Source organism: Anthonomus grandis, chromosome 22 (assembly GCF_022605725.1).
Source record: "Anthonomus grandis grandis chromosome 22, icAntGran1.3, whole genome shotgun sequence".
NCBI lineage: Eukaryota > Metazoa > Arthropoda > Insecta > Coleoptera > Curculionidae > Anthonomus > Anthonomus grandis.
In genome coordinates, this window is record NC_065567.1 from 10,239,769 (window position 1) to 10,253,961 (window position 14,193).

Consider the following 14,193-nt stretch of genomic DNA (forward strand, 5'->3'; position numbering starts at 1 on the left):
CAAATTGATCAAGATCATTCTGGTCTATAGCAAAAGCTTCAAGGACTTCTGCAAAGGTTTCTGTAGGTCAAAAATTCCACCATTGATTAGGGAATATGATTTCATTGCAATGACCGCAATGGAAAAGGCAGACCCAGCAAGGTCAGATAAACAAAACAAAAACAAAACAAAGCAAAACACCACCGAGAAAGGCTTCTTCGATGACAGACCTAGTCTTCCGTCACTTAAAAAAGTTCTGAAAGGCTTGAACACTAACAAGACCACCGGCTCTGATGGAATACCGCCAATATTAAAAAAGTGTGCGGTCGTGCTGACACCACCGTTGTGCAAACTGTTTTCTCTTTCATACAGAGGAGGTCTCTTCCCTGGACATTCGAAACTTCGCGGATTCAACCTGTACCCAAAAAAGGAAAAAAGACGGTGGCCAACTATTACCGGCCGATTGCTTTAATCCCGGCAATCGCCAAAGTAATTGAAAAACTCGTCAAGCAGCAAATTCTGAAACACCTGGAGTCTACCGGCATAATTAGCGACCGTCAGTATAGTTTACGAAAATACAGGACTACTAGAGATTTGTTGGCCTATGTCATGCATGAAAACCTCTTAAACAAACTGTATTCTGATAGTTCGCCACCAACTCTCGCTGCTTGGCTTGAAAGCTTTTTTGAGAACTGATTTATCCAGGTTGTCATTGATGGACACACCTCGCAGATCTTTCAAATTGACGGTGGCGCCCTCAGAGATGTATCTTGTTTCCTACCCTCTTCCTAATATATATGTACGACCACGCCAAGACTTCTAATCCAATTTACAGCTTTGCTAATGACAGTACATTTGTGTCTTTCTTCAGGTCGCTCAACGACTTCAGCAGACACTCAATGTCAGGCGTCGCCAGGTAACAACTATTAATACCGACCTCAACTCCATTTTGAATTGTGTGTTTCTGAGTGAACCTGATTGAGTTTGACGCATCGGGACGCAATAAGGCTGCTGTATTTTCAAAGAAGGCTGCCTCTGCCGCCCCAAACTTATTACGTCAATTTGCTTGTTAGGTGTGGAGGTTGGAAGCAATATGCCTTGGCGTGATCATGTAGCGGGAATAGTAAAGCGGCTTCTCAAAAACTTTAAAGCGAAACTTTTAAACTGGGCTCTCTTTAAAACGAGAAGTTTGCATACACCACAACAGCTTTTAACACTGTACAAGGCTCAGATTCAACAGTCTCTTGGATACTGTTCTCACATATAAACATGCACTCAAGCACATTTTGAAGCTACATGATTCCATCTAGAAGTGATATAGGGATAACTGAGAGCTTGGACAATTTGGCACATAGAAGAAACGTAGCGGACCTGACGTTCATTTCTGATCATTTTATCGGAGTACCATACAGTTTGCCCTTTTATATCAGTGTATTCCGTAAAAAAAAAATAAATTACAAACCTTCATTATAAATTTACTTCAAATTGAGGAAAAGACGATTGTGGTAGGATTGTTCACTTTCCTGAACAATTGATTGCCTTTCCTGAACAAATTAATTAGGTGACACCCAGTGCACATTATACGTGCACATTATAGCCACAAACAACGCACTGGAATCGTTTAATAGAACCATAAAAGATAGCAATACATTACGCGAAAGATTTCCTTTGTCTCGTTTTCTGGTTATCGCATCGGAGATGGTTAACGAATGGTCCTGCAAAACTACAGAGGAGTCCTTTTCAATTACTGCGCTTATTAAACTTCCTGATTGGACAAAAGCATATCAATGGGCAAAATTAGACAAAAGAATAAAGGTGTTAGATGCTGACACGAAGAACAATGTCTATATAGTACCAGGAGGTCAAGTATTGGATGTTCAGACTGAAAACCCTTGGAAAACTTTTGATGAATTCAAAGAATTTTTTTTCCACTTGGAGAGTAACAATTCCCAAAGAAAAAGATGATTGGATGAATGGTAGCTGCAATTGTCCACAGTTTTTTTAAGATGTATATGTGCAAACATCTTCTGGGCCTAGCAATTAGATTAAAATATACAGTTCCGCCTGTAGAGGCAAAAATATCCATATTGGACAAAAAAGAAAGCGTGGACGTCCATCAAAATCCAAACCTGCTTTGGTAATTCAGTGATGTTTTTAATTTATTGAAGTCTTATTAATAATTTGTTTAATGTTCACTCTTTTTTGTTTTGTGATTCAAATACTGTTTTAAAAATGGCATTTTTTGTTCTTTTTGTTTTATAAATAGAAGACAATAAAGTATATTTGTGATGCCTATTTTTGTTTTATTTTATGCTCACTAGCTTTTGTCATATTATAAAGTATGAAGTTCAAACAGTTTTTAGAAGCTTTATTATTTAAATAGCTATCCAGATTAGTATAAAACAGTTGACAATATTAACTTTATTAGATGCTAAAGATTAGATGCTCAATAAGTATTTTTGTTGCTCCACCCAGTTTTTAAACGTGCTAAAAAGTATAAAAACTGATGTTCGATTAAATACTACCCAAATAATAATATTACACTCTGAGCAGTAGGTTTTTAGATAGGATAGTATATACATTTAGTAGGATTAAAATTTTTCACAGTAATATACAAGGAAATATATATTTTCATTCAATTTTGATCAGTTATATTACTCGTTAAATAAACAATTATTTCATTAACACAATTTCAACAACAAATATTTGAAGAGATTTTTTTCCTTCCTGAAAAAATCATGAAAATAAAAAATAACGATTTAATATGGAACGTTAATTTGAAACCGACGGACGTGCATTACGGTTGCTATGGTCAAAAATTCTAATTAAGGACTAAAAAATCTTTCCGAATGAATTATAAAATTAGAAAATACGAACTTTTACGATGCGGATATAACAAGAACTTAAAGCCCATTAGCGAATATTATATTTTACCTAATATAAAGTATAAATTAATACTCTAAATTTGAGTATTCATTTGAGCGCTTTGAGAAATTATCCCCCGCTGTTACCAGCTTGCTTTAAACTAAAACGAAGAGAATGATTTTTACGGGGGCGTTGAGCACGTGCTCTCCCACGTGGCTTCCATTTTGAATAACGAACAGGAGAACACAACAGGCCGTGCTAAAGTGCGTCACTCCAGCTTCTTGCTACAGCTGCTATCGATTCTTTTATAATATCATTTCGCTCAGCGTACAGTAATAAAATAGTGTTCGAATATGAACATTTATCATGGGCGTAACATATTGAAAATTGTTGTTCTTATGATAATATACTTTCTAGAACAAGCAGTTATGTTCTTCTATTGAAGATGCTAACATCCTTAGCGAAACACGTCTCGAGAGTAAAATAAAGAGTTTTGGTTAGTGGTAAAACTGTGTCGTAATTTGAGTCACACCAAAGGTTCCAATTATAGGACTATCCTTAAGATGGCTTGTTAATAAGAATTAATTTCACAATCATCACCTGTTATCACAAACATCCTATAATTTTTTTATAAATTTATATTAAATTTATTGGGGTATATTCCAAGTTCAATTAATTTTTAACATATTTATAAATATCAATAACTACTTTTAATATGGCATATTAAAAGATCCACCATCCCAGTCCTCATGTTCAATAAATATCTTAATAGGTAATTTTTTTAAATTTTAAATTAAGTTCAAATAAAATAATATTATAAAATATATGCAATTACCGAGATGCCTCCTTAAATCCTTTTTGTGCAAAATTCAAAATAGTTCAGAGAGACTACAAAGAGTTCCCCTCAAACAATTCCAATGCACTTAAACGTATATAAAGTTCAGGATATTCCTTTTTAAGTTTTAAATAAAGCCGCTTACACCGAAATCTTCGTTCATTTTAGGATTTTGACTTAAATGAGATTATTTATACCACATAGACTGTCTAAAAATGGCTTAAACTCCAATTTTTCTGGTATTACTTTCATTGTCTAATAATAATGATGTGTGTTTATTGAATCAGATTAAACCGGTCTCTATCAAAATTGATTAAATATCAATTTTAAAATAATACTTGCCAAATACTGCCAAAATGTATGAATTGTAATAACGCAGTATTCATTAAATTGGTACTTCCATTGCAATGAGTGACATTAATTCCCGGTAAAATTAACATAAAATACATTTTTTTTAACAAATAATTAAAAAAATGTTAAAATATTTGATTCTGCTCTTAGTTAATTACTATTTTTAATGAGACGATTTAAATTCATTTACGCCATTTACCAAAATATAAAAAGTACTCCGTTAATCACGTGGCTCATCATGCCTGCTAAGGATTATTTATGTAAATTATTATTTTTGGTGTATGTTTTTTTTTGTTAATGAGTTATTATCTAAATAAAATTTACTCAAAAAAAATGTTATAATATATTTAACAGAGTTTTTAAATTTCGTTAATTAAATGTTTCAATTAATTAAAATGTTTCGTTTTTGTTAATAGATATCATATTGGATTTTATTCATTAGAAGTGACCTTTATGGTAGTCGCTCAGTCAGAGAAGATTAAAACTGTATATAAACTTTATACTGTAAAAACTTTATACAGTTTTAATCTTATCCCGAAGATGCAAACATCCACTAACACGCTAGTGGTAAAACTGTTAAAATGTTAGTGTTTTTTTCAAGTTCTGATGAGAGAGCTTTATTTATATATCTCATCATATTTTAGCATATGTTTTTTTAATGGAAACCACCATTTTTTAATGCAGAATCAGCAAGAACGCATTTTTTTACAAAGGATATGGTACAAATGAATAGTGGTTACATAAGCAATTTTGAACAAAAAATAATGATAAAATGTAAATTTAAAGAAATACCCATCTAAATTAAATGTTCGAATTGAGCACCGTTAACAACCTGACAATAACCAAGGCGATTTAAAAATTCTTTTTGAACGTTGTCAGTGACATCTGGAGAAATATTTCTAATTTCCTGGCGTATTTGTTCTATTAAATCTTCTAAACTCGCTGGTTTAGTGACATAAACTTTATTTTTTAAGTATCCCCATAAAAAGTAATTGAGGGGAGTTAAATCTGGCGATCTAGGTGGCCATTCAATGAACCCTTGTCTACCTATCCAACGATTTGAAAAACTAACCACACTATGCTTTGGTAAAGCATAGTGTGGCGGGGCTCCATCTTGCTGAAAAAAAAGATCACGTTGGTGCATGCCGGGTTCTTCCAAATCCGGATACAAAGTTATCAGAGCAGGGATAAAATCATTTTGAAGTCCGAATACCTCTCACCAGTGAGAATTTCATTAAAAAAGTAAGGTTCTAAAACTGTTCCTTCCACTATACCGCACCACACATTGACTTTTTGAGGATGTTGTGTATGACATTATGTGGCCCAATGAGGGTTTTCGGTCGCCAATTCTGTCTGTTCACATAGCCGTTTAGAGTAAACGTTGCTTGGTCAGAAAATATTCGTTTTACAAATCTATTGTTATCAATACATAATTGCTTCTTTTGCTCAGAAAATTCATTTCGGCGATCAAAATCATCTTCCGATAGCTCTTGAAGTAAGAATGTTTTATAAGAGTGGAACTTTGCTTTTTTCAATACTTAGTAGATCGCGATAAATTAACATTAGAAGCCGTGCCTGTTGATTGTGGCTTTGGGATTATCTTGGACCATTAAACTCATCTTCTTCAGTTATTGAAGCCCGACCAGCTTTTTGAGTATCCCGAACATGCCCGAATTCACGAAACTTTGCTTCAACTCTGCTTACCATGCTTTGGCTAATTGGCGACCGATTAGGATGAGTTGTACTAAACAACTGAACCACCTCCTTTTGAGTACGCGACATCTCCCCGAAACCAATCATGCACAAGATTTCGATTCTTTCACGTTCGGTAATAAAGTGTAGTTGCTCTCAAAAAAAATAAACACCACTTGCAAATGTAAAAATACTTCAAATAGTTGCACCGAAATACATTCACTTTTTGACACTGACAACAATAACGATAATAATAACTAAAAAACCAAAATACTAACATTTAATTTAGAGGTATTTCTTTAACTTTACATTTATCATCATTTTTCGTTCAAAATTGCTTATGTAACCACTATTCATTTGTAGAAAAACCCTAAACCAAATACCTATTAAATTCGACGGGTTCAGGCATTTTTTTCAGAAACGGTCCATTTCATTTTTATTGAATTTATCCGCTACTTTACAGATGCACTGTATATCTTTCGCTACCGATCACAATCTCTTAATGAAGCGGGTCTGATCACATGATGAGTTGCAAAAATTCTTAATATTACTGCGTTTATAAATATACGTCTCGTATCATTCTGCTCGCTGCATTTCTACCATTCTATTTTTCCACGTGCCATAATTTTAACTTAGTTTCTGTCTTATAAAATAAATGGAGACTGACAAAATTAATATTTGTTGTTTGATTTTTGTCAAGTGCGAATATGAAATTATTGTATGTTAGTAGATATACTGTTTTATAAACAAAAATAAAGAGTGTCTTAACAAGAGCTCCAGATTTGAAGAAAGAGACCACACCATGTCACAGAATCATAAGCAGTTCTTTTAATACTAATTTAATTTTATATTTTAAATATTACAGGTTTTTAATTATAATTGTAATAAAGGATAGATTTTTTCTTTCAAAAAAATAAAAACAATTTTGAAAAAATATATTATACCCTTGGTTAAATTAAAGCCAATCGAATTTTTATTGATAAACTGATTCTATTTAGGAATATATAATTTGTAGTTTTAGTGAATTGTATTTAGGTCAGGATAGAATTTTATTTAACATAAATGCTGATCGATCAGGATCAGCCAGCACACAGTTGAAAGTATGAGCAATAAAGTTAAGAATTTGAGGTAATAGTTTCAAGAATGAGCACCGCAATAGTAACAAAATAAGTTGTTAAGTAAGAAAAACAATAGTACTAGAGTAAATACGATTAAATAAAAGAATAAACTTTTTAATATTGTATTCCTCATTAAAAAAAACTGAGGTTTCAGGTTTTTTACTTATTTGCCTCAGGAAGATGCATGAACTAAAATCAACTCGATTAACTAAGAATATTTATATTTGCAAGAGAACGATATTGTGAAAAGCTGTCCTAGCTCAAAGATGAACGTTATTACTAGGAAGAACATGCAGAGTATTACAGGTTCCTCCTAGCTATAACTCAGCAGCTGCCAAAAAATGTTCTTTTTGTGCGTACGCACCTAGTTTAAAAACCCTAGAAACTGCTTGTTAATGAACATCGCAGATTCAGCGCTCATTTTTTCCGATAACACCTACATATGCCAATTAGCCTGTCAAGGCTAATATGCCAAGCGTCCTTGGGGGCCAACGCATAATGTTGCGGCCAATGGGTAAAATTTTAAAAAATAAATAAGAGATTTGTGTTATAAAATCTACAGATTTACAGACTAAGGTCATGCAACCACCACCCTTTCCACTTCTTATTTTAGAATTGGCACTAGTCCCTCCTAGGGGTTTTGCAACCCCTGGTATGGAAGTAAATTTATGCATTAAATGAAGTCATCAAAAATTAAACGTTTGTATGCCTGGTTAAGAAGTGAAAACAGTAGCCTCTGTTTTCACACCTATATATATTTAGGCACCTCAATTAAAACCATTATTTTAAGTAAATATTGCTTAACTCATTATTAACTCGGTTTATGTGACATTCATTTATTTTATATACTTCTCTAAAAAAATATTGATTTTTATTATCTATTTTATGTTTTATTATAAAGGGCAACACTGTGCAATAGGTCAAGCCAATGACTACGTGAACGAACTTTCAGGAGGACGGTCAACGAGCATTTGAAAGCACTGAATCGATGTTCTTCCCGCGCGCACAAATGATCTGCACGCTGACGCTTTTCCATGTGAAATAATACCATAACATATTTTTTGACTTCTTTTCCGAGTACAGGATAGTTATGATTTATTTTATTTAGCCTATTTGTCCGCTACTATGAATTTTAAAGCCTCCGTTGTACAAAAACCTTTCAAAATTTCTGAGACCGTAAATTTTATGTTACTCCAATATTAGTTGGAACTATAGCATTTTTTAATAGTACTTCACAAAAAGCTGAAAACAAAAAGTCTCCAAGATTTTAAGCTTTCATCTCATCGAAAATCAGAAGAGTCAAAGACCGTTTAAAATGAGGTCATTTGATCAAAATTCTCTGCTTGTCCACAATTATATTGTTTATAAATAGGCAAACCCTTTAAATATCGACAGTTCTCTCACCTATATAGTTGTTAACTGTGCGTTTATGGATTTAATAAATTGTTTGTATTATACACGTTTGATATACGTATTTGTATATACTTCATGCACGGCCTTTGGATTTCGTAAATATTTATAAGCAGCTTAACCGTGTAGATATTGTGCAACTATTTATTTCCCTTTGTATACAAAGTACCGGATATTTAGGCCACATATGCGTTTTTAAAAAGCATCAAACTTCTCTGAAAAAATTGGAGCTTAGCACATTTTCTATAGCGAAAAAAGGACGGTATTACGTTATTTTTATAAAAGAGTGTTATATTGTAGTACATTAATTATAATGCCTAATGTACCTAAACATAGCGGATGAGATACTGTGAGACGGTGTCTCATGGTCCAAACTGAAGGTGATAGGGGAGAAAAAAGTAATGTGAGGTGAAGTTTATGTTTCCAATGTTTTAAAGTTTTGTGATCGCAAAAATTGCTTTTCATTATTTAAAAAAATTTAAAAAGCCTAGAAGGACCTTGGTGATTAATTCACAGTATATTCATTCGTAAAGAGTAGAAAGAATCAGTAAAAAAAACGCAAAATATAAAACATAAAATCGTATCATTCAATTAGTTTATTTATTTTTTTTTAATAAAAATCATTGGAAAATATTTTTTGGTCCCTAGCTCATTTTGCAAAACTTCAAAATGGCGGCGGGACGCCATTTTGAAAAATTTAATTAAATAGAAAGAGGGTTCATGCGATACATCGTTTAAAAGCTCCCACTGAATGCTTTATGGTCATTACTTCTACACATAGCAAAATAGCAGCCTTTCAAAATTTTATCTTTCGCATTTCCATTTAAAATAATTAAACTTTAGGTAATACAGAAATGTAACTATTTCACTACAAAACATGTTAAAAAATGTGCACCATTAACTTCAAGACAGTAAAATAATCTCTAGGAAAATGTTCACAAAAATGTTGGAAAGTAGCAACATCGATATTGCGACATGTATCAATGTATTCTTTGACTTAGATCGAAGGTAGATTCGACCTGAGTGACGTAAACTTCTTGTTTTAAGTAGCCCCATAAAAAAAGTGAGGAGGTGTAAGATCGGGTGACCTGGCTGGCCACTCGGACGGCCCTCGACGACCAATCCACCGATTATTGTAAGTATTAGTCAAATATTCTCTTTCCTTTCTTCAATCAATTCTTAACATTTCTGCTAAGTGGGGCGGCCCCATCTTGTTGAAAAACTGTTTCTAACTTAAATTCATGAGACTGTCTTCAATAATCTCAAGAATCAGTGGTTCTACTGCATTTTCCAACATGTCTAAGTAAAGATCCCCTGTCAAATTTTGGTCTAAAAAGAGAGGCAGGGCAATGTGATTCCCTAATATGCCAGCCTAGAAATTTATTTTTTCTGAGTATTGTGTTACACGAAATATGTGGGTATTTACGTCACTCCAATAACGAACATTTTGTCTATGAAGATTACCATTCAAAAAAACAGTACATTCATCACTGTAACAAATGTTCTTCACATAAGTAGGCTGGCGTCCTATTCTCTCGGTCATTACTTACAGCAGAATTCCATACGTCGATCAGGATCATCTTCTGTCAACTCATGACAGATTCGAATTTTACACGGATGAAATTGATGTTTTTTAAGTACCCTTTAGACAGTACCAGAAGATACATCACAAGTGTCACCAACTGTGGAAGTAGAATGTTGTGAAATGTGGAGAATCTCTTACCATAGCTGCTATAATATCCACCTGTTTTTCTTCGGGATAGCTGGGACGCCCTGGATTCTTCCTACTGGCAACACTACCCGTCTCGGTAAATTTCTGAATTAGCTCGCGTATATACTTTCGACATATTGGGCGGTTAGAAAAGCGAACATTAAAAATTCTTTTCGTCTCATGTACATTACGATTTCCACCGTAAATTAAAATAATCAATTTTTTCAGCAAGGGGACGCTATTGGTTTATTTTTGCTTATCTATTGATCGATATACTAAAAATTTATGAAATTATAATTTAAGTATAAGTTGTGTAGAAACCATTAGTGTCATAATTATCTTAAAGAGGCGTGTGAGTTCCGACAAGTGGCTGTGATTTTTTTTCTTTTCTTTCCTTGTAAACTATCCAAATCTCTGTCCTCTGTAAAACCATGACACATATTATATTGAAACTAGTTTGAAATTTGATAATTAGCCGCAAGAGGGCACATTTCTCTTGCATTCCATTGAGTATAATTTTACGAAAAACATTTAAACCACATGGTCATACTCTATCTACTAAATTGCCCTCTTTAAAGCTATATAAAATTTATTAAGATAAACAAATTTGTTTAAACCAGATTTTAAAATAACTAAATTTTAGTATAAACCAGAAAGTTTTTAATTAAAAGTTATGATGATTTATACATCTGCTAAAAAGAGCATTAAGCAATTATATTACGATTTGTTAAAAACAGCACTTTGATTTATTTATTTGCTTTTGTGTTATATCCTTATTAAGTTTATTAATTCAAATTTTCCTATTAAGCAGCACAACTTACGCAATCAAGCAGCATACGTCCGACATCTAGCAGCCAAATAAAACAGAAAAATCGGTGAATGGATATTTTTTTTTAAATATAAAGTCAATAAAGTTTGCGGATAATAAATATTTTTGAATAATAGTATGTACATTCCTAAATTATTATGAATCAAACGACCATCGCAGCAACTAGGCAAGCAATAAATAAATTTAACTTTTAAAGTTAACTTTTTGGTCATACATAGACAAATTATAACTGGTTTAAACGTACTATAAAAGTACACCAACAAGGAAGCATTTAATATATATAGCATAAGTCAAGTGTAATGTAATTCTTCTATCTGTATATTATTTAGGAGTTTAAGCGAGTAACTAGCCGTTTAAGAAAAACTGGTAGCGTACCTCCTCCACTTTTTCATCACCAAAAAATGTTTGATGGTCCCGTTGTACAGAAGAATGGTGCTTAAAATGTTTTCAACTCGTAATTTAAAACTAATCGTCCCTCTGAACGCTAAAAAAAGCACCAATCCCTTTAATCTGTTTTAGTCCCCACTACATAGTGTTAGCTGTAATGAGGAATGAACTTGGAATACAACCCAATGCACATATTTTCCTAAGAATGTTCTTCTAAAAGTTCTAAAATACTACCTTAAGGTTACCTCTTTTTTAACATTTTCCACTTGGAAAAGGGAAATATATATAGTTTTACTACACTATACAAATGCACTTACAGTGTTTTGCTAATTACTAATAAGGAAATTACATCAAAGGAATATTCTTACCATTATCATCATGAATTATTATGTTCTTTCTAATAAAATTGCATATAAGAATTAATCAGTCACATAAAATGGCGTACTCACAAAAAAGTTTCTCACAAACACATAAGACCATCCCAATGTTAGGGTGCAGTCAAGCATGCTATACGCGCCACTTTTAAATTAATATTGAAATTTGAGGTTACATGAAACATATTATTTGCATAACCCCGAAAAGATTAACCCATCCTCTTTATGCAAAAAAAATATGGTTTTTTCGAAGCCACATTTGTTTAGTCATTTTAATTTACATCCCTATCAGCGCATATTTAAAGGATTATGTTAGAACCTCTTACTGCATATCAAATATCCATTGTAAAATCAAAAACATACACGTTTTGATAAAGATAGCAAAAAGGAATTTCAAAACTTACAAGGTTTGAGGCAAGATAACGATAATGCAAGAAATAATGTTTTTTGTTCGGATTTAATTAAGGTGAATAATAGTAATCTTTTTTTTTTATAAGAAGTCCATTCTTGAAGTAGAGTAGCTATAATATAGCGGGTTGAGAAGGGCGGGAAGTCTTTTCTCCATCACAGTCCATCCAAAACATCACAGCTATGTAGTGTTAGAGCCTGATGATGATAAGTGGTAAAACTCATCGAAATGAATAACTCTTGACAAAGATTGGCATTTTCATTCGTGGAGAAAAGTCTTCCCGCCCTTCCCAACCCGCTATATAGTAATCTCAGCTGGACATAATGTAATGTCCTGTCCTAAATTATGTCTTGCGATATACTCTTTTTGTTAGTCTAGATATATTTGTTTGCTACTCCTTATCAACATACAGAGATCACACTAATCCTATTACAACGTAATATTAAAATATTTCGTCATTCTTTGTTCTTGTTCTGCTGGTCGAGTTGAGTCTATTTGCATTAAGTTTATCGGTTTTTCTTTCTTCTATAATAGCTGCCATCCCTCGTGTGTCGTATATGCTGGTGAAGTTCATATGTGGTAGGGATTGGGTTAGAAAGGTGGGCATTTTATATTTTCTTTTGAGACGATCTAAAATTGTTATAAAATATTTTATGAGATTCAAGAAAACAGCAAAGATCATTTGCCCTGTAATTACCATCGTATTATAAGACAAGCTAGCATGATATTTATTTTTCCTTTATGGCTAATAGCTTTTGGTCTAAATTTGAGCCTAACACAAGTTTCAAAAAGACAAGTGTAGTGCTCAGAGCAGATCAGAAAACTACCTACTTCCTGAGAAGAGTTTGAGATAATAGTGACAGAGAAGCAACCTCGCCTGAAGGAGGTAACATAAATATCAACTTCTGAGTGTTTTTTTTTTAAGATTTGAGCCATATTATTTTTATTATTCAAATTACTGTCCTTCAGAGTATTGATATATTTTTTTTAGAAATTACAAATTCACTTTCTTCTCTTTAATGTCCTAATAATTAACATAAAAATATATTTTTATGTAATTCCATTTAAAACAGAAACTATTAATAGATTCCCTTATTGTTACATATTCGTGACATACTGTTGTAATACACTTACAACATTTTGGTCTGATATTACATTAGTGTCTCATAGCCACATACCATCAATATAACTTTCTAGAGCGCAGTTGCGGAAATTCGGCGATAGCGGGTCTGTCTATGATGTTGTTTCTCTTGTACAAAACTAAGTCATTTATGTACACATAGTAATTTTTGAAAATAATTTGTATCAATTAGAATCTAAACTAGAATATTAAGTTAAACACTTACCAAAGCAGGCGTTTCTTCAAAAGCCATGTTGATTTTTCGAACCTAAAAAAAATATCAATAATTTATAACAAATTTCTCACAAATTCAAAGATTTTTTTGCTATGACATGTAATACATACAGTGACGAAGAAAATATATAATTTTTTTTTTTTGAGTGACAAGTACACTTGCGTTCATAGAAATCGGCCCACTGAAAACTTTTGACTTTGAATATATTTTTTTTAAAAATTATACATCAGATCAAAAAAAGAAATATGCTGTTTGAAAGACAATTTAATATCCTTTAATATGAGTATAAATTTATGAAAACTTCCTAATGAACATCCTATCTTTAACATAGTGAAATTAATGCATTAAGAAAATTAGGCTTTTTTATTATTAACATAAATAGGGTTATTGACAATTTAAAACTTAACACTTAATTTTTTAATAATGTGTATGACCTCCTCTTGCCCTAATAACATCTCTCATACGATTAGGCATAGATCTAATCAAGTTTGCTATTGTTTCTTGTGGGAAGTTTAGCCACTCTTCTTCTACTGCAACAATAAGCTCTGGGATCGAGTTTGGGGTACGAAGTCTAGCTCGAATTCTTCGTTTTTAGCTCATCCCATAAATGTTCGATCGGATTTAGGTCAGGACTGTATGCTGGCCACTCCATAACCCGAAAACCGACTTCTGCAATGTAATCTTGCACGATTCTTGCGGTGTGCGGCCTTGCGTTGTCATGCATAAAGGTAAATTCATCTCCAATGTAGTCGACGTAAGGTACCACATGAATTGCTAAAATCTCCTCGATATACTTAGCAGCCGTTAAACCTCTTCTTCCGTGAACACGGTCGCCCCTACGAATGAACTGAAGGTCGGTTCGTGCTTCTATAGAAATT

At 32.8% G+C, this 14,193-nt stretch overlaps 1 protein-coding gene across 4 annotated transcripts in view; it reads right to left on the reverse strand.

The window, feature by feature from the left end:
- LOC126748785 (myocyte-specific enhancer factor 2) overlaps positions 1–14,193 on the reverse strand; it is a 150,621-nt gene that overhangs the window by 125,206 nt on the left and 11,222 nt on the right. For all 4 annotated transcript variants that reach the window (XM_050458236.1, XM_050458240.1, XM_050458237.1 and 1 more), the window contains exon 2: positions 13,307–13,348. The gene's annotated coding sequence lies outside the window, so the exon portion shown is untranslated. The remainder of the gene's footprint in view (positions 1–13,306; positions 13,349–14,193) is intronic.